Consider the following 19678-nt stretch of genomic DNA (forward strand, 5'->3'; position numbering starts at 1 on the left):
CGGAGCCTGTGCTCCGCGACGGGAGAGGCCACAACAGTGAGAGGCCCACATACCGCAAAAAAAAGAAAAAAAAAATCACAATGAGATACCACTTCAAACCCATAAGGATGATTATTATTAAGATAAAAAGAAAAATAAACATAAAATAAGCATTGGTAAGGATGTAGAGAAATTGAAAATCTATGCATTGTTCTTGGGAATATAAATTGAACAACCACTGTGGAAACTGGTAGTTTCTCAAAAATTTAAACACAGATCTACCACATGACCCAGCAACTCCACTCCTAAGAATATACTGAAATGAATTGAAAGCAGGGATTCAAAGATACTCATACACTGATGTTTTAGCAGCATTATTCACAATAGCCAAAAGATGGAAACAATCCAAATACTCACTGGTAGATGAATGGAAAAACAAAACGTAATATATACATACAGTGAAATATTATTTAGCTATAAAAAGTAATGGAATTTTGATATATGCTACAACATGGATAGACCTTGAAAACATCTTGCTAAGTGAAGTAAATGAGACATTAAGACAAATACTGTATGATTCCACTTATATGAAGTACCTAGACTAGGTAAATTCATAGAGACAGAAGATAGAATAGGGGTTACCAAAGGATGGGGGACAGGGGAAATGAGGAGTTAGCTTAGTGTGTACAGAGTTTATGTCTGAGATGATGAAAAATTTGTGGTATAGATAGTGGTGATGGATACACTACACTGTGAATGTATTTAATGCCACTGAATTATACATTTACAAATTGTTAAAATGATAAATATTATGTATATTTTACCATAATAAAATGGTAAAATAAATAAATAAATTTAAAAAATGATTATCTTAAATATAAATGGTCTAAATGCACCAATCAAAAATGTTATGGATAAAAGAGCAGGATCCCAACATATACTGTTTACAATAACTCACTTGAATTTCAACAGCATATGTATATTTAATATAAAAGGATGAAAAGAGGTATATTATGAAATAATTAATCCAGAAAAGAGCAGGAGTGTCTATATTAGTATCAGAGAAAGTAGATTTCAGAGCAAAGAAAATAACTACAGAAGAGGTACATTACATAATGTTCTAGTAACCTATCAGGAAGACATGATGATCCTAAAATGTGTATGGACCAAACAACACAGCCACAAAATACAAGAAGCAAAAACTGATGGAACTATAGAAAGGAAGAGACAAATCAACGATTATAGAAACACCCCTACCTCAGCAACTGATAGAATTACTAGACATAAAATCAGCAAGTATATAGAAAAACTGAAAATACAACCAACCAATAAGATCTCATTGAAATCAACAGAGTACTCCACTCAACATCAGACTACATAATTTTTTTGTGTCCAAAGAACATTCACCAAAACAGACCATATCCTGCACCATAATACAAACAAACATCAATAAATTTAAAATAACTGAAAATTTTACAGATTGTTATCTGATCAGAGTGGAATCAAACTAGAAACCAATGACAGACTGAAAAGAGGAAAGATCTCCAAATACTTGGAAATTAAACAACAAACATCTAAATAATGCATGAGTCAAAGAGAAAGTCCCAAAGGAAATTTAGAAATACACAAACTGATTATAAATAAATTTATACCATGGCAATATATGAGATGTAACTAAAGAAGTTCTGAGAGGGAAATTTATAGCACTAAATTTACAGCACTTATATTAGAAAGAAGGAAAGATCTGAAATCTGTAGTCTAAGGTCCTATTTCAAGAAAACAGAAAAACAAGAGTAAAATAAGTCCAAAGCAAGAAAGAAGGAAAGAATAAACAGAAGAATTCAATAAAACTGGGAAAGGGAAAACAAATCAAGAAAATTCATAAAACAAAAAGCTGGTACTTTGAAAAAAATTAACGAAATGGAAAATTGTGTAGCAAGACAGACAAACATTGAGAGAAGACATAAATTACCCATAGCAGGTTGAAATAAGGGATATTACTACAGATTATACAGCCACCAAAAGAATAATAGGGGAATATTATGAACAACATTACACTTGTAAGTTCTAAAATTTAGAAGAAACAGACCAATTCCCTGAAAAATACCAAAATCAAGAAAGATAAAATAGGTATTCTGATTAGTCTTATAACCATTAAATAAATTGAATTTTTAATAGAAAGCTCCTGAAAAAATACATCTTTAGGCCTTGAACCAGTTTTACACAGTGTCTTCCAAAATATAGAGAGGAAGGAGCACTTATCAGCTCATTATTTGAGGACAGTATTACTCTGATAACAAACCTAGAAAAAACAATTCAAAAATAGAAAACTACAGACCAATGTCTCTTACAAGCTTAGATGCAAAATCATCAACAAAATATCAGCAACAGAATTCAACAATGTATAAAAACAATTATAAACCACAACCCAGTGACATTTATAACAAGTAAGCCAAGACAGTTCTAGATCTGAATTAAATTAGTGTAATCTACAATATTAACACGTTAAAGAAGAAAAGTGATAGGAACATGTCAATTGCTTGAGAAAAAGCATTTGACAAAATCTAAAACCAATTTATTATAAAAACTCTCAACAAGTTTAGAAGGGAATTACCTCAAAATGAAAAGAGAATGTGTCAAAAGTCTACATCTAACATCATACTTAATTTTGAAAGACTGAATATTTTCCCTTAAATATCATCTACAAGGCAAGAATGTCTGCTATTACCACATTTATTCAACATGGTACTGGACGTTCTAGTTACTACAATAAGTGAAAAAAAGTGTATGGGGGGAAGCATACAGATTTTAAAGGAAGAAATAAATTTGAAGATGACATGATTATCTAAATAGAAAATCCCAGGGAACCTCCCAACAAACAGTAAAACTAATAAATGAGCTCAGCAAATTCACAGGACACACACAAAAGATAAATGCACAAAAACTAAACTCTATTTCTGTATACTAATAATAAACATGTAGAAACCAAAATTTAAAACACAACACCATTTATAATCTCTGCAAGGAGATGAAATAGCCACAAACTTAACAAAACATGTACAGGATCTGTATGTTGAAAACTACAAAGTACTCATGGGGGAAATCAAAGAACACTATCTAAATGGAGATAAATCACCTGTTCATAGATTGGAAGACTCAACATAGTAAATATATCAATTCTCCCCAAATAAATTTTTAAGTATAATGTAATTTATTTCCTAATCTCAGCCAAGTATTTTTCATATTCAGGCTTATTCTAAAATTTATATGAAAAGTCACAGGCCCTAAAATAGTGAAAACAATCTTGACAACAAAGAATTAATTGGGAGGAATCACTCTACCTAAAGTAAGTCTTATTATATACCTACAATTATCAAGATGGTGTGGTATTTGTGGAAGGACAGACATAGATGAATGGAAAAGATATAAAACCCAGAAACAAACCTTCAGAATGATGCAAAATAATTTTTTGACAAAGGGGAAAAACAATTCAATGGAGGGAGTATAGCATTTTCAACAAATGATGCCAGAACAATGGTACATTTGTAATAAATAAAAAAAAGAACCTTGACCTAAAACTCATTCCTTATATAAAAGTTAACTAAAATGGACCATGGACTTAAATAAAATTTAAAACTATAAAACATTTAGGAAAAATAAAGACACAGGAGAATATCTTTAGAATCCAGAGTTAGGCACAGAGTCCTTAGAGTTGACAACAAAAGCACAATCCAGAAAGGAAAAACTAATAAATTAGACATAATCAAATTAAAAACATCTGCTCTGTTAAAGACCCTCTTAAATGAGGAAAAGACAACTTACATAGTAGAAGGAAATATTTGGAGATTGGTTAAAGATGGTGGAGTAGAAGGACATGCTCTCACTCCTTCTTGCGAGAGCACTGGAATCACAACTAACTGCTGAACAATCATTGAGAGGAAGACACTGGAACTCACCAAAAAAGATACCCCACATCCAAAGACAAAGGAGAAGCCACAATGAGACAAAGGAGGGGAGCAATCACAATAATATCAAATCATATAACTGCAGGGTGGGTGACTCACAAACTGGAGAACACTTATATCACAGAAGTCCACCCACTGGAGTGAAGGTTTGGAGCCACACATCAGGCTTCCCAACCTGGGGGTCCGGCAATGAGACAAGGAAATCCTAGAGAATCAGACGTTGAATGCTAGCGAGATTTGATTGCAGGACTTCAACAGGACTGGGGGAAACAGAAACTCCACTCTTGGAGGGGGCACACAAAGTAGTGTGCATGTTAGGACACAAGGGAAGGAGCAGTGACCCCATAGGAGACTGAACCAGACCTACGTGCTAGTGTTGGAGGGTCTCCTGCAGAGGCAGGGGGTGGCTGTGTCTCCCCATGAGGACAAGGACATGGGTAGCAGAAGTTCTGGGAAGTACTCCTGAGAGTGAGTCTTCCCAAAGTCCACCATTAGCCCCACCAAAGAGCCTGGGTAGGCTCCAGTGTTGGGTCGCATCAGGCCAAACAACCAACAGGGAGGGAACCCAGCCCCATAGATCAGGAGACAAGCAGATTAAACTTTTACTGAGCTCTGCCCACCAGAGCAAGAGCCAGCTCTACCCACCACCAGTCCTTCCCATCAGGAAAGTTGCACAAGCCTATTAGATAGCCTCATGCACCAGAACTACAATCCTGCAGCCTGTGGAATACAAAGCACATTCACAGAAAGAGAGACAAGATGAAAAGACAGGAGGCTACATACCAGATGAAGGAACAAGATAAAACCCCAGGAAAACAACTAAATGAAGTGGAGATAGGCAAACTTCCAGAAAAAGAATTTAGAATAATGATAGCGAAGATGACCAGGACCTCAGAAAAAGAATGGAGGCAAAGATCAAGAAAATACAAGAAATGATTAACAAAGACTTAGAAGAATTAAAGAACAAACAAACAGAGATTAACAATACAATAACTGAGATGAAAATTACACTAGAAGGAATCAATAGCAGAACAACTGAGGCAGAAGAACGGAGAAGTGACCTGGAAGACAGAATGGTGGAATTCACTGCTGTGGAACAGAATAAGGAAGAACAATGAAAAGAAATGAAGACAGCCTAAGAGATCTCTGGGACAACATTAAATGCAACAACATTCACATTATAGGGGTCCCAGAAGGAGAAGAGAGAGAGAAAGGACCTGAGAAAATATTTGAAGAGATTATAGTCGAAAATGTCCCTAGCATGGGGAAGGAAAGAGCCACCCAAGTTCAGGAAGCACAGACAGTCCCATACAGGATAAACCCAAGGAGAAACACACTGAGACACACAGTACTCAAATTGGCAAAAATAAAGACAAAGAAAAATTATTGAAAGCAGCAAGGGAAAAATGAAAAATAATATACAAGGGAATTCACATAAAGTTAACAGCTGATTTCTCAGCAGAAACTCCACAAGATGGAAGGGAGTGGCATGATATATATAAAGTGATGAAAGGGAAGAACCTACAACTAAGATTACTCTACCCAGCAAGGACCTCATTCAGATTTGATGGAGAAATCAAACATTTTACAGACAAGCAAAAGCTAAGAAAATTGAGCACCACAAATCAGGCTCTGAAACAAATGCTAAAGGAACTTCTCTAAGTGGGAAACACAAGAAAAGAAAAGGACCTATACAAACAAACACAAAACAATTAAGAAAATGGTCATAGGAACATACATATTGATAATTACCTTAAATGTGAATGGATTAAATGCTCCAACCAAAAGACACTGGCTCACTGAATGGATACAAAAATAGGACCTATACATATGCTGTCTACAAGAGACCCACGTCAGACCTAGGGACACATATAGATGGAAAGTAAGGAGACGGAAAAAGATATTCCATGGAAATCAAAAGAAAGCTGGAGTACCAATACTCATATAGGATAAACAGACTTTAAAATAAAGAGTGTTACAAGAGACAAGGAAGGACACTACATAATGATCAAGGGATAAATCCAAGAAGAAGATATAAAAATTACAAATCTATATGCACCCAACATAGGAGCACCTCAATACATAAGGCAACTGCTAACAGCTATAAAAGTGGAAATCAACAGTAACACAGTAATAGAGGGGGATTTTAACACCTCACTTACACTAATGGACAGGTCATCCAAAAAGAAAATTAATAAGGAAACACAAGCTATAAATGACACAGTAGATTAGATAGATTTAATTGATATTCAGAGGAAATACCATGCAAAAACAGCAGATTACACTTTCTTCTCAAGTGCGAAAGGAACATTCTCCAGGATAGATCACATCTTGGATAACAAATCATGCCTCAGTAAATTTAAGAAAATTGAAATCATATCAAGCATCTGTTCTGACCACAATGCTATGAGATTACAAATGAATTACAGGGAAAACACCATAAGAAACACAAACACATGAAGGCTAAACAATATGTTACTAAATAACCAAGAGATCACTGAAGGAATCAAACAGGAAATCAAAAATTACCTAGAGACAAATGACAATGAAAACATGACGATCCTAAACCTACAGGATTCAGCAAAAGGAGTTCTAAGAGGGAAGTTTATACAATACAAGCCTACCTCAAGAAACAAGAAAAATCTCAAATAAATAATCTAACCTTACACCTAAAGGAACTAGAGAAAGAAGAACAAACAAAACCCAAAGTTAGCAGAAGAAAAGATATCATAAATATCAGAGCAGAAACAAATGAAAGGGAAACAAAGAAAACAATATCAAAGATCAATAAAAATAAAGCTGGTTCTTTGAGAAGATAAACAAATTTGATAAATCATTAGCCAGACTCATCAAGAAAAAGAGGGAGAGGACTCAGATCAATAAAATTAGAAATGAAAAAGGAGAGGTTACAACAGACACCACAAAAATACAAAGCATGCTAAGAGACTACTACAAGCAATTCTATGCCAATTAAATGGACAACCTGGAAGAAATGGACAAATTCTTAGAAAGGTATAACCTTCCAAGACTGAACCCAGAAGAAATAGAAAATATGAACAGACCCATCACAAGTAATGAAATTGAAACTGTGATTAAAAATATTCCAACAAACAAAAGTCCAGGACCAGATGGCTTCACAGGTGAATTCTATCAAACATTTATAGAAGAGCTAATACACATCCTTCTCAAACTCTTCCAAAGAATAGCACAGGAAGGAATACCCCCAAATTCATTCTCTGAGGCCACAATCACCGTGATACCAAAACCAGACAAACATACTACAATAAAAGAAAATTACAGATCAATATCACTGATAAATATTGAGGCAAAATTTCTCAATAAAATACTAGCAAACAGAATCCAACAACACATTAAAAGGATCATACACCATGATCAAGTGGGATTTAACCCAGGGATGCAAGGATTCTTCAATATACACAAATCAATCAATGTGATACACCATTTTAACAAATCAAAGAAGAAAAACAATATGATCATCTTAAAAGATGCAGAAAAAGTTTTGACAAAAGTCAACACCCATTTATGATAAAAAGTCTCCAGAAAGTGGGCATAGAGGGAACCTACCTCAACAAAATAAAGGCCATATACCACAAACCCACAGCAAACATTGTTCGCAATGGTGAAAAACGGAAAGCATTTCCTCTAAGATCTGGATAAGACAAGGATGTCCACTCTCACCACTCTAATTCAACACAGTGTTGGAAGTCCTAGCCATGGCAATAGAGAAGATAAAGAAATAAAAGGAGTAAAAATTGGAAAAGAAGAAGTAAAACTGTTACTGTTAGCAATCGACATGATACTATACATAGAGAATCCTAAAGATGCCAACAGAAAACTACTAGAGCTAATCAATGAATTTTGTAAAGTTGCAGGATACAAAATTATGCCCAGAAATCTCTTGCATTCCTAAACACTAATGATGAAAATTCTGAAAGAGAAATTGAGGAAACACTCCCATTTACGATTGCAACAGAAAGAATAAAATACCTAGGAATAAACCTACATAGGGAGAGGAAAAACTTGTATGCAGAGGACTATAAGACACTGATGAAAGAAATTAAAGATAAGACAAACAGATAGAGAGATATACCATGTTCTTGGATTGGAAGAATCAACATTGTAAAGATGACTCTACTACCCAAAGCAATCTACAGATTCAATGCAATCCCTATCAAACTACCAATGGCATTTTTCACAGAAGTAGAACAAAAAAATTCCCAATTTAACGGAAACACAAAAGACCCCAAATAGCCAAAGCAATCTTGAGAAAGAGAAACAGATCTGGAGGAATTAGGCTCCCTAACTTCAGACTATACTACAAAGCTACAGAACTCAAGACAATGTGGTACTGGCACAAAAACAGAAATATAGATCAATGGAACAGGAGAGAAAGCCCAGAGATAAACACACACACCTACACTCAATTAATCTATGACAAAGGAGGCAAGGATACACAATGGAGAAAAGACACTCTCTTCAATAAATGGTGCTGGGAAAACTGGACAGCTACATGTAAAAGAAGGAAATTACAACACTCCCTAACACCATACACAAAAATAAACTCAAAATTCATTAGAGACCTAAATGTAAGACTGGACACTATAAAACTTTTAAAGGAAAACATAGGAAGAACATCCTTTGATATAAATCACAGCAAGATCTTTTTTGATCCCCTTCCTAGAGTTATGGAAATAAAAACATAATGAAACAAATGGGACCTAATGAAACTTAAAAGTTTTTGCAAAGCAAAGGAATCTACAAACAAGACGAACAAACAACCCTCAGAATGGGAGAAAATATTTGCACACACATCAATGGACAAAGTATTAATCTCCAAAATATATAAAGAGCTCATGCAGCTCAATATTAAAAAAAACAAAGAACCCTATCCAAAAACGGCCAGAAGACCTAAATAGACATTTCTCCAAAGAAGACATACAGATGGCCAACAAACACATGAAAGAATGCTCAACATCATTAATCATTAGAGAAATGCAAATCAAAACTACAATGAGATACCATCTCACACTAGAAACAATAAATGCTGGAGAGGGTTTGGAGAAAAGGGAATACTCTTGCACTGCTGGTGGGAATGTGAATTGGTACAGCCACTATGGAGAACAGTATGGAAGTTCCTTAAAAAACTACAAATAGAACTACCATATAACCCAGCAATCTCATTACTGTGCATATACGCTGAGAAAACCATAATTCAAAAAGAGTCATGTACCATAATGTTCATTGCAGCTCTACTTACAATAGCCAGGAAATGGAAACAACCTAAGTGTCTATCATGGGATGAATAGATAAAGAAGATATTGCACATATATACAATGTAATATTACTCAGCCATAAAAAGAAACGAAATTGTGTTATTTGTAGTGAGGTGGATGGACCTAGACTCTGTCATACAGAGTGAAGTAAGTCAGAAAGAGAAAGACAAATACCATATGCTAACACATATATATGGAATCTAAGAAAGAAAACATCATGAAGAACCTAGGGATAAGATGGGAATAAAGACACAGACCTCCTAGAAAATGGACTTGAGGATATGGGGAGGGGGAAGGGTAAGCTGTGACAAAGTGAAAGAGTGCCATGGACATATATATACTACCAAACGTAAAATAGACAGCTAGTGGGAAGAAGCCGCATAGCACAGGGAGATCAGCTCGGTGCTTTGTGACCACCTAGAGGGGTGGGATAGGGAGGGTGGGAGGGAGGGAGACGCAAGAGGGAAGAGATATGGGAACATATGTATATGTATAACTGATTCAGTTTGTTATAAAGCAGAAACTAACACACCATTGTAAAGCAATTATACTCCAATAAAGATGTAAAAAAAAAAAGGACAGTTCAATTAGAAGATGCTTAGAAATCATGGAGAGCCATTCCACCAAAGAGGATATGCAGATGGCAGATAAGCACATGTAAATGCACATGAAAAGTCATTAGGGAAATACAAATTAAATCCATGATGAAACATCATTACACAGTTATCAGAATGTCTAAAATAAAAGAAAGCTGACAACACTAAAAGATTGTAAGGATGCAGAGAAACTGAATTGCTAGTAAATTCCTGTCAGGAATGTAAAATGATACAGTAACCCTGGAAAACACTTTGTTAGTTTCTTATAAAATTAAATATTCTACTACCATGTAACCTAGCAATTTCAGTTTTGGGCATTTATCCCAGAATTATGAAAACTTATTTCACACAAAAACCTGTACACAGAAATTCATAGCAGCTTTTTTCATAATAGCCAAAAAGTGGAAAGAGCCCAGATATTCTTCAACAGGTGAATGGATAAACAAACTGTGGTACATCTAAGACATGGAATACTAGTCAGCAATAAAAAGAATTAACTTTTGACACCTGCATCAGCTTGGTTGAATATCCAGGGAATTATTCTGAGAGAAAAAATAGCCTTCCTAAAGGATTACATACTATATGATTCAATTTATGTAACATTTTTGAAATGACAAAATTTTAGAAATGGAGAACAGATTAGTGATTGGCAAGATTAAGTGCCAGTGCAAGTGGGGCAGGGAGCAAGTGGGAAGATGATGTAGTTACAAAAGGGCAACACAAGGTAACCTTGTCATGGTAGAATGGTCAGTATCTTGACTATGGTGATAGCTGCAAATATCCACAGATAGAATAAAATTGCATAGAACTAAATACACACACGACAAATAATTAAAAGTAAAACTGGGAAGTGTGAATAAAATCAGTGGATGATATCAGTGTCAAATCCTGGTTGTGATACTGTGGTACAGTTTTGCAAGTTGTTACCCTTGGGGGAAACCATGTAAAGAGTATTTGGATCTCTCTGTATTATTTCTTATGGCTGCATGTGAATCTTCAATTATTTCAAAGTACAGCAAGTATTTTTTTAAAAAGTACTGGAAGAGGCTAAGATGGTTGCAATCTAACTAAAAAGAATTGGGACAACAACTTGCCTAGACCCATTCCATTCCACATACTAGAAATATAATAAACATACAGTATTTTTGATATTTTTATGACATGGTATCCTAAAAATACTTGTACATTTTTAGGTGTTTGTTTCTTCCCTGCTGATCTGGCACTCTAAACTCATTTCAGAACAATTACTAAAGGAGTGGCAGGTACATATGGCAGAGAGGAAGGGGACAGGAAAGGAGAGGATGGGGAGGGAAGGGGGGAAGAAGAAGAGAAGAGAGGAAAGAGCTAGAGATACATATATAACATGAAGGTGGACGATATGAATGTACCAAGTCTTCTTTGCTTGCCCTAGAGGAAGCAAATTGAGAGGATCTAAGAGAAAGAGGGACTTCCTATTATGAATCTGCATAAGGCTGCATCTTTGCTCCTGGCTGAATTGGCTCTTTATAGGTCAACTATTAAGTGACTGATTAGACTACAAAAAAGTCAATCTTATTTGACTTTCTGGACATTCAAAATTGCTAGGATACAAATTTTTTCTGGATTTTGTGATTTGTTTTAATGAGTAAATAGGACTGAACTAGTGGCTTGGATTAGATTCAGTGTCAATGGTCAGAAAGAATGAATGGAACTCAAATGACTGATTTGACATGGAGTATCCACAGTCTAAATTATTTTGGAACCATGAACCTAGAACTCCTGATGAAGCTGGACTTGTGCAAGGGGGAAAGTAGCTAAAATTAAGTCAAAGTGACCTTCATCCCCATCATTAGTCAATATTTACCAGGTGTTTACCTAAAGACAGATGTGGAAGATTCTTTGTGTGGTCGTGTGTCAGTTTGAAGATCTAAGACTTGGTTGATGGGAGTGCAATAAAAAAACAGATATAGACAGTGGGATGGAGGGATACTAAAACATACTTAGGCTACTTGACAATTTCATTTCCTAATGGAGGTAGAGAAAGTTGAATATACCTGCCTTCCTCCTCAAAAGCACATATCAAGCATTTAAAGACTTTCCACAATGTTCAACTTGTATTTTTGTAGTGGATGTGCAACATGCATCATCTTACCAGCCTTGACAAGTCACTTCAAATCCCTGTTTTACAAGATTTTAAAAATACTTTCAAAATGCCAATAAAAATGTCAAACTGCAGTGCTAAGGTTATTAAAGCCTAAAACCCTACACCAAATCTGTCAGGATTCTCAGTTTACATTCTTTTGTGGGATAGACAATTGGTAAATACAAGGTATATATGACAAGGTCAGTTGAGTTTGGAAAAATCTTCGATTGAAAATTTTGCTCCTTTGAGAGCTTAATATCATTATCTATGAAATTGATTTTCTTTAAGACAGTCAATGGCCCTTTTAATATCTATGAAATGTAAATACAAAAGGAAACAAATATCTTGCTGTCCCAGGAATAATAAAGACAGAGTCCAATAAAAGTAGAAAACATATTTCAGATACATCAACAAAGTCAAGTCTTCCCCACAAGGGGCCTTTTACCACTGTCCTGGAGTACACAAGGTCAACATCAGATCTCTCATATGGAATGTCAATTTCTGGAAAAGTCTCTGTATAGGAGTGTCACTGTGGCTTCCATAAGCAGTGTTCCTAAATTATTAGTTAGTTGTATAAATGTATCCACTAGTTTGGGTAGGAAGATGGTTGTGATCATTTCTTAAACTTTATTGAATCTGAAGTCCATGATTTCTGATAAGTGTATTCTGTTTTTCACCTTATCATTAGAAAAAAATCAAGTTAAAAAAGATTGATAGAGATAGCCTCATGCACCAGAGGGCAGACAGCAGAAGCAAGAAAACTACAATCCTGCAGCCTGTGGAACAAAAGCCACATTCACAGAAAGAGAGACAAGATGAAAAGGCAGAGGGGGCTATGTACCAGATGAAGGAACAAGATAAAACCCAAGAAAAACAACTAAATGAAGTGGAGATAGGCAACTTTCCAGAAAAAGAATTCAGAAAAATGATAGTGAAGATGATCCAAGACCTCAGAAAAATAATGGAGTGAACGATCAAGAAGATGCAAGAAATGTTTAACAAAGATCTAGAAGAATTAAAGAACAAACAAACAGAGATGAACAATACAATCACTGAAATGAAAACTACACTAGAAGGAATCAATAGCAGAATAACTGAGGCAGAAGAACGGATAAGTGACCTGGAAGACAGAATGGTGGAATTCACTGCTACGGAACAGAATAAAGAAAAAAGAATGAAAAGAAACAAAGACAGCCTAAGACACTTCTGGGACAACATTAAACGCAATAACATTCGCATTATAAGGGTCCCAGAAGGAGAAGAGACAGAGAAAGGACCCGAGAAAATATCCGAAGAGATTATAGTCGTAAACTTCTGTAATATGGGAAAGGAAATAGCCACCCAAGTCCAGGAAGCACAGAGAGTCCCCTACAGGATAAACCAAAGGAGAAACGCACTGAAACACATAGTAATCAAATTGGTAAACATAAAGACAAAGAAAAATTATTGAAAGCAGCAAGGAAAAAATGACAAATAACTTACAAGGGAACTCCCATAAGGTTAACAGCTGATTTCACAAAAGAAACTCTACAAGCCAGAAGGGAGTGGCATGACATATTTAAAGTGATGAAAGGGAAGAACCTACAACCAAGCTTACTCTACCTGGCAAGGATCTCATTCAGATTTGATGGAGAAATCAAATGTTTTACAGACAAGCAAAAGCTAAGAGAATTCAGCTCCACCAAACCAGCACTACAACAAATGCTAAAGGAACTTCTCTAAGTGGGAAACACAAGAAAGGAAAAAGACCTACAAAAACAAACCCAAAACAATTTAGAAAATGGTCATAGGAACATACATGTCGATAATTACCTTAAACGTGAATGAATTAAATGCTCCAACCAAAAGATGCAGGCTCGCTGAAAGGATACAAAAACAAGACCCATATATATGCTATCTAAAAGAGACCCACTTCAGACCAACGGAGCCATATAGACTGAAAGTGAGGAGATGGAAAAAGATATTCTATGCAGATGGAAATCAAAAGAAAGCTGGAGTACCAACACTCATATAAGATAAATAGGCTTCAAAATAAAGAATGTTACAGGAGACAAGGAAGGACACTACATAATGATTGAGGGATCAATCCAAGAAGAAGATATAACAATTACAAATATATATGCACCCAACATAGGAGCACCTCAATACATAAGGCAAATGGTAACAGCTATAAAAGAGGAAATCAGGAGTTGAGGAAGATGGTGGAAGAGTAAGACACGGAGATCAACTTCCTTTCCACAGATACATCAGAAATACATCTACATGTGGAACTGCTCCTATAGAACACCCACTGAGTGCTGGCAGAAGACTTCAGACCTCTCAAAAGGCAAGAAACTTCCCACATAACTGGGTAGGGCAAAAGAAAAAAGAAAAAACAGAGACAAAAGAATAGGGGTGGGACCTGCACCAGTGGAAGGGAGTTGTGAAGGAGGAAAGGTTTCCACACACTAGGAAGCCCCTTTGTGGGCAGAGACTGCGGGTGGCGGAGGGGGGAAGCTTCAGAACCACTGAGGAGAGCCCAGAAGAGGGGTGCGGAGGGTAAAGTGGAGAGATTCCCGCACACAGAATTGGTGCCGACCAGCACTCACCAGCCCGAGAAGCTTGTCTGCTCACCCGCTGGGACGGGAGGGGGCTAGGAACTGAGGCTCAGGCTTCAGTCAAATAGAAGGGAGAGGACTGGGGTTGGCGGTGTGAACACAGCCTGAAGGGATTAGTGCACCACGGCTAGCTGGGAGGGAGTCCAGGAAAAAGTCTGGACCTGCTGAAGACCTTCCTAGTGGGAGAGGAGAGGGGATTAAGAGTGCTGCTTAAAGGAGCTCCAGAGATGGGTGCAAGCAGCCGCTAACAGCGTGGACCACAGAGACGGGCATGAGATGTTAAGGCTGCTGCTGCAGCCACCAAGAAACCTGTGTGCGAGCACAGGTCACTATCCACACCTCTCCTCCCGGGAGCCTGTGCAACCCACCACTACCAGGGTCCCGTGATCCAGGGAAAACTTCCCTGGGAGAAGGCACGGTGCGCCAAAGGCTGGTGCAATGACACACCAGCCTCTGCCGCTGCAGGCTCGCCCCGCATCCATAACCCTCCCTATCCCAGGTGGCCTGAGTGAGCCACAGCCCCCGAATCAGCTGCTCCTTTAACCCCGTCCTGTCTGAGCGAAGAACAGACGCCCGCAGGCCACCTACTCGCAGAGGCGGGGCCAAATCCAAAGCTGAGCCCCGGGAGCTGTGCGAACAAAGAAGAGAAAGGGAAATCTCTCCCAGCAGTCTCAGGAGCAGTGGATTAAATCTCCACAATCAACCTGATGTACCCTGCATCTGTGGAATACCTGAATAGACAATGGTTCATCCCATATTGAGGAGGTGGCCTTTGAGAGCAAGATACATTATTTTTCCCCTTTTCCTGTTTTCTGAGTGTGCATGTGTATGCTTCTGTGTGAGACACTGTCTGTAATGCTTTGCTTTCACCACATGTCCTAGGGTTTTAACCGTCCTTTTTTTTTTTACTTTATAAAATTTTATTTCCTTAATAATTATTTTTACCTTATATTTTAATAACTTTATTTTATTTTATCTTTATTTTATTTTATCATTTTTCTTTCTTTCTTCCTTCCTTCCTTCCTTCCTTTCCTTTCTTCTTTCCTTCCTTCCTTCTTTCATTTTCTCCCTTTTATTCTAAGCCATGAGGATGAAAGGCTCTTGGTGCTGCAGCCAGGAGTCAGTGCTATGCCTCTGAGGTGGGAGAGCCAACTTCAGGACACTGGTACAAAAAAGACCTCCCAGCTCCACGTAATATCAAACAGCGAAAATCTCCCAGAGATCTCCATCTCAACACCAACACCCAGCTTCACTCAATGACCAGCAGGCTACAGTGCTGGACACCCTATGTCAAACAACTAGCAAGACAGGAACACAGCCCCGTCCATTAGCAGAGAGGCCGCCTAAAATCATAATAAGCCCACAGACACACCAAAACACACCACCAGACATGGACCTGCCCACCAGAAAGACAAGATCCAGCCTCATCCACCAGAACACAGGCACTAGTCCCCTATACCAGGAACCCTACACAACCCACTGAACCAAACCTAGCCACTGGGTACAGACACCAAAAGAAAAGGGAACTATGAACCTGCAGCCTGCAAAAAGGAGACCCCAAACACAGTAAGATAAGAAACATGAGAAGACAGATAAACACAGAGCAGATGAAGGAGCAAGGTAAAAACCCACCAGACCTAAAAAATGAAGAGGAAATAGGCAGTCTACCTGAAAAATAATTCAGAATAATGATAGTAAAGATGATCCAAAATCTTGGAAATAGAATACGGAAAATGCAAAACACATTTAACAAGGACCTAGAAGAAATAAAGAGGAAACAAGCAATGATAAACAACACAAAAAATAAAATTAAAAATACTCTAGAAGGGATCAATAGCAGAATAACTGAGGCAGAACAACGGATAAGTGACCTGGAAGATAAAATAGTGGAAATAACTACTGCAGAGCAGAATAAAGAAAAAGGAATGAAAAGAATTGAGGACAGTCTCAAAGACCTCTCAGACAACATTAAACATAGCAACATTCAAATTATAGGGGTCCCAGAAGAAGGAGAGTAAAATAAAGGGACTGAGAAAATATTTGAAGAGATTATAGTTGAAAATTTCCTTAATATGGGAAAGGAATTATTTAATCAAGTCCAGGAAGCTCAGAGAGTCCCATACAGGATAAATCCAAGGAGAAACAGGCGAAGACACATATTAATCCAACTATCAAAAATTACATACAAAGAACACATATTAAAAGCAGCAAGGGAAAAACAATAAATAACACAAAGTAATCCCCATAAAGATCACAGCTGAACTTTCCACAGAAATTCTGCAAGGCAGAAGGGAATGGCAGGACATCTTTAAAGTGATGAATGAGAAAAACCTACAACCAAGATTACTCTATCTCGCAAGGATCTCATTCGGATTTGATGGAGAAATTAAAAGCTTTACAGACAAGCAAAAGCTGAGAGAGTGCAGCACCCCCAAACCAGGTTTACAAGAAATGCTAAAGGAACTTCTCTAGGCAAGAAACAGAAGAGGAGGAAAAGACCTACAATAACAAACCAAAAACAATTAAGAAAGTGGGAATAGTAACATACATATTGATAACTACCTTAAATGTAAATGGATTAAATGCTCCCACCAAAAGACAAAGACTGGCTGAATGGATACAAAAACAAGACCCATATATATGCTGTCTACAAGAGACCCACTTCAGACCTAGAGACACATACAGACTGAAAGTGAGGGGATGGAAAAAGATACTTCATGCAAATGGAAACTGAAAGAAAGCTGGAGTAGCAAGTCTCATATAATAAAAAATAGACGTTAAAATAAAGACTATTAGAAGAGACAAAGAAGGACACTACATAATGATCAAGGGATCAATCCAGAAAGAAGATATAACAATTGTAAATATTTATGCACCCATCATAGGAGCACCTCAATACATAAGGCAAATACTAACAGCCATCAAAGGGGAAATCGACAGTAACATATTCATAGTAGGGGACTTTAACACCCCACTTTCACCAATGGACAGATCATCAAAAATGAAAATAAATAAGGAAACACAAGCTTTAAATGATACATTAAACATGATGGACTTAATTGATATTTATAGGACATTCCATCCAAAAACAAGAGAATACACATTTTTCTCAAGTGCTCATGGAACATTCTCCAGAATAGATAATAGCTTGGGTCACAAATCAAACCTTGGTAAATTTAAGAAAATTGAAACTGTATCAAGTATCTTTTCCGAGGACAACACTATGAGACTAGATATCAATTACAGGAATAGATCTGTAAAAAGTACAAACACATGTAGGCTAAACAATACACTAGTTAATAAGTGATCACTGAAGAAATCAAAGAGGAAATCAAAAAATACCTAGAAACAAATAACTATGGAGACACAACGACCCAAAGACTACAGGATGCAGCAAAAGCAGTTCTAAGAGGGAAGTTTATAGTAAGACAATCCTATCTTAAGAAACAAGAAACGTCTCAAATAAACAATGTAACCTTGAAGCTATAGCAATTAGAGAAAGAAGAACAAAACCCACCAAAGTTAGCAGAAGTAGAGGAATCATAAAGATCAGATCAGAAATAAATTAAAAGGAAATGAAGGAAATGATAGCAAAGATCAATAAAACTAAAAGCTGGCTCTTTGAGAAGATAAACAAAATTGATAAGCCATTAGCCAGACTCATCAAGAAAAAAAGGGAGAAGACTCAAATCAATAGAAATAGAAATGAAAAGGAGAAGTAACAACTGACACTGAAGAAATGCAAAGGATGATGACAGATTACTACAAGCAACTCTATGCCAATAAAATGGACAACCTGGAAGTAATCGACAAATACTTAGAAACTTACAACATGTCGAGACTGATCCCAGAAGAAATAGAAAACATGAGCAGGCCAATTACAAGCACTGAAATTGAAACTGTGATTAAAAATCTTCCAACAAAAGCCCAGGACCAGATGGCTTCACAGGTGAGTTCTATCTAACATTTAGAGAAGTGCTAACACCTATCATTCTCAAACTCTTCCAAACTATAGCAGAGGGAGGAAAACACCCAAACTCATTCTACAAGGCCCTCATCACCCTGATACCAAAACCAGACAAAGATGTCACAAAGAAACAAAACTACAGGCCAATTTCACTGCTGAACATAGATGCAAAAATCCTCAACAAAATACTAGCAAACAGAATCCAACAGCACATTAATAGGATCATACACCACGATCAACTGGGGTTTATTCCAAGAATGGAAAGATTCTTCAGTATATGCAAATCAATCAATGTGATACACCATATTAACAAATTGAAGGAGAAAAACCATATGATTATCTCAGTAGATGCAGAGAAAGCTTTCGACAAAATTCAACACCCGTTTATGATAAAAACCCTCCAGGAAGTAGGCATAGAGGGAACTTTCCTCAACATAATAAAGGCCATATATGACAATCCCACAGCCAACATCGTCCTCAATGGTGAAAAACTGAAAGTATTTCCACTAAGATCAGGAACAAGACAAGGTTTCCCACCCTCACCACTCTTATTCAACATAGTTTTGGAAGTTTTAGCCACAGCAATCAGAGAAGCAAAGGAATCCAAATAGGAAAAGAAGAAGTAAAGCTGTCACTGTTTGCAGATGACATGATATTATACATAGAGAATCCTAAAGATGCTACCAGAAAACTACTAGAGCTAATGAATGAATTTGGTAAAGTAGCAGGATACAAAATCAATGCACAGAAATCTCTGGCATACCTATACACTAATGATGAAAAATCTGAAAGTGAAATCAAGAAAACACTGCCATCTACCACTGCAACAAAAAGAATAAAATATCTAGGAATAAACCTACCTAAGGAGACAAAAGACCTGTATGCAGACAATTATAAGACACTGATGAAAGAAATTGAAGATGATACAAATACATGGAGAGATATACCATGTTCTTGGATTGGAAGAATCAACATTGTGAAAATGACTCTACTACCCAAAAGAATCTGCAGCTTCAATGCAATCCATATCAAACTACCACTGGCATTTTTCACAGAACTAGAACAAAAAATTTCACAATTTGTATAGAAACACAAAAGACCCCGAAAAGACAAAGCAATCTTGAGAAAGGAAAACAGAGTTGGAAGAATCAGGGTCCC

General features: G+C 36.8%; 1 protein-coding gene across 1 annotated transcript in view; it reads right to left on the reverse strand.

Moving 5' to 3' along the window:
• IL1RAPL2 (interleukin 1 receptor accessory protein like 2) overlaps positions 1–19678 on the reverse strand; it is a 535136-nt gene that overhangs the window by 290339 nt on the left and 225119 nt on the right. The gene's annotated exons all lie outside the window — the stretch shown is intronic.

This window comes from Mesoplodon densirostris, chromosome X (genome assembly GCF_025265405.1).
Source record: "Mesoplodon densirostris isolate mMesDen1 chromosome X, mMesDen1 primary haplotype, whole genome shotgun sequence".
NCBI classification, from domain to species: Eukaryota; Metazoa; Chordata; class Mammalia; order Artiodactyla; family Ziphiidae; genus Mesoplodon; species Mesoplodon densirostris.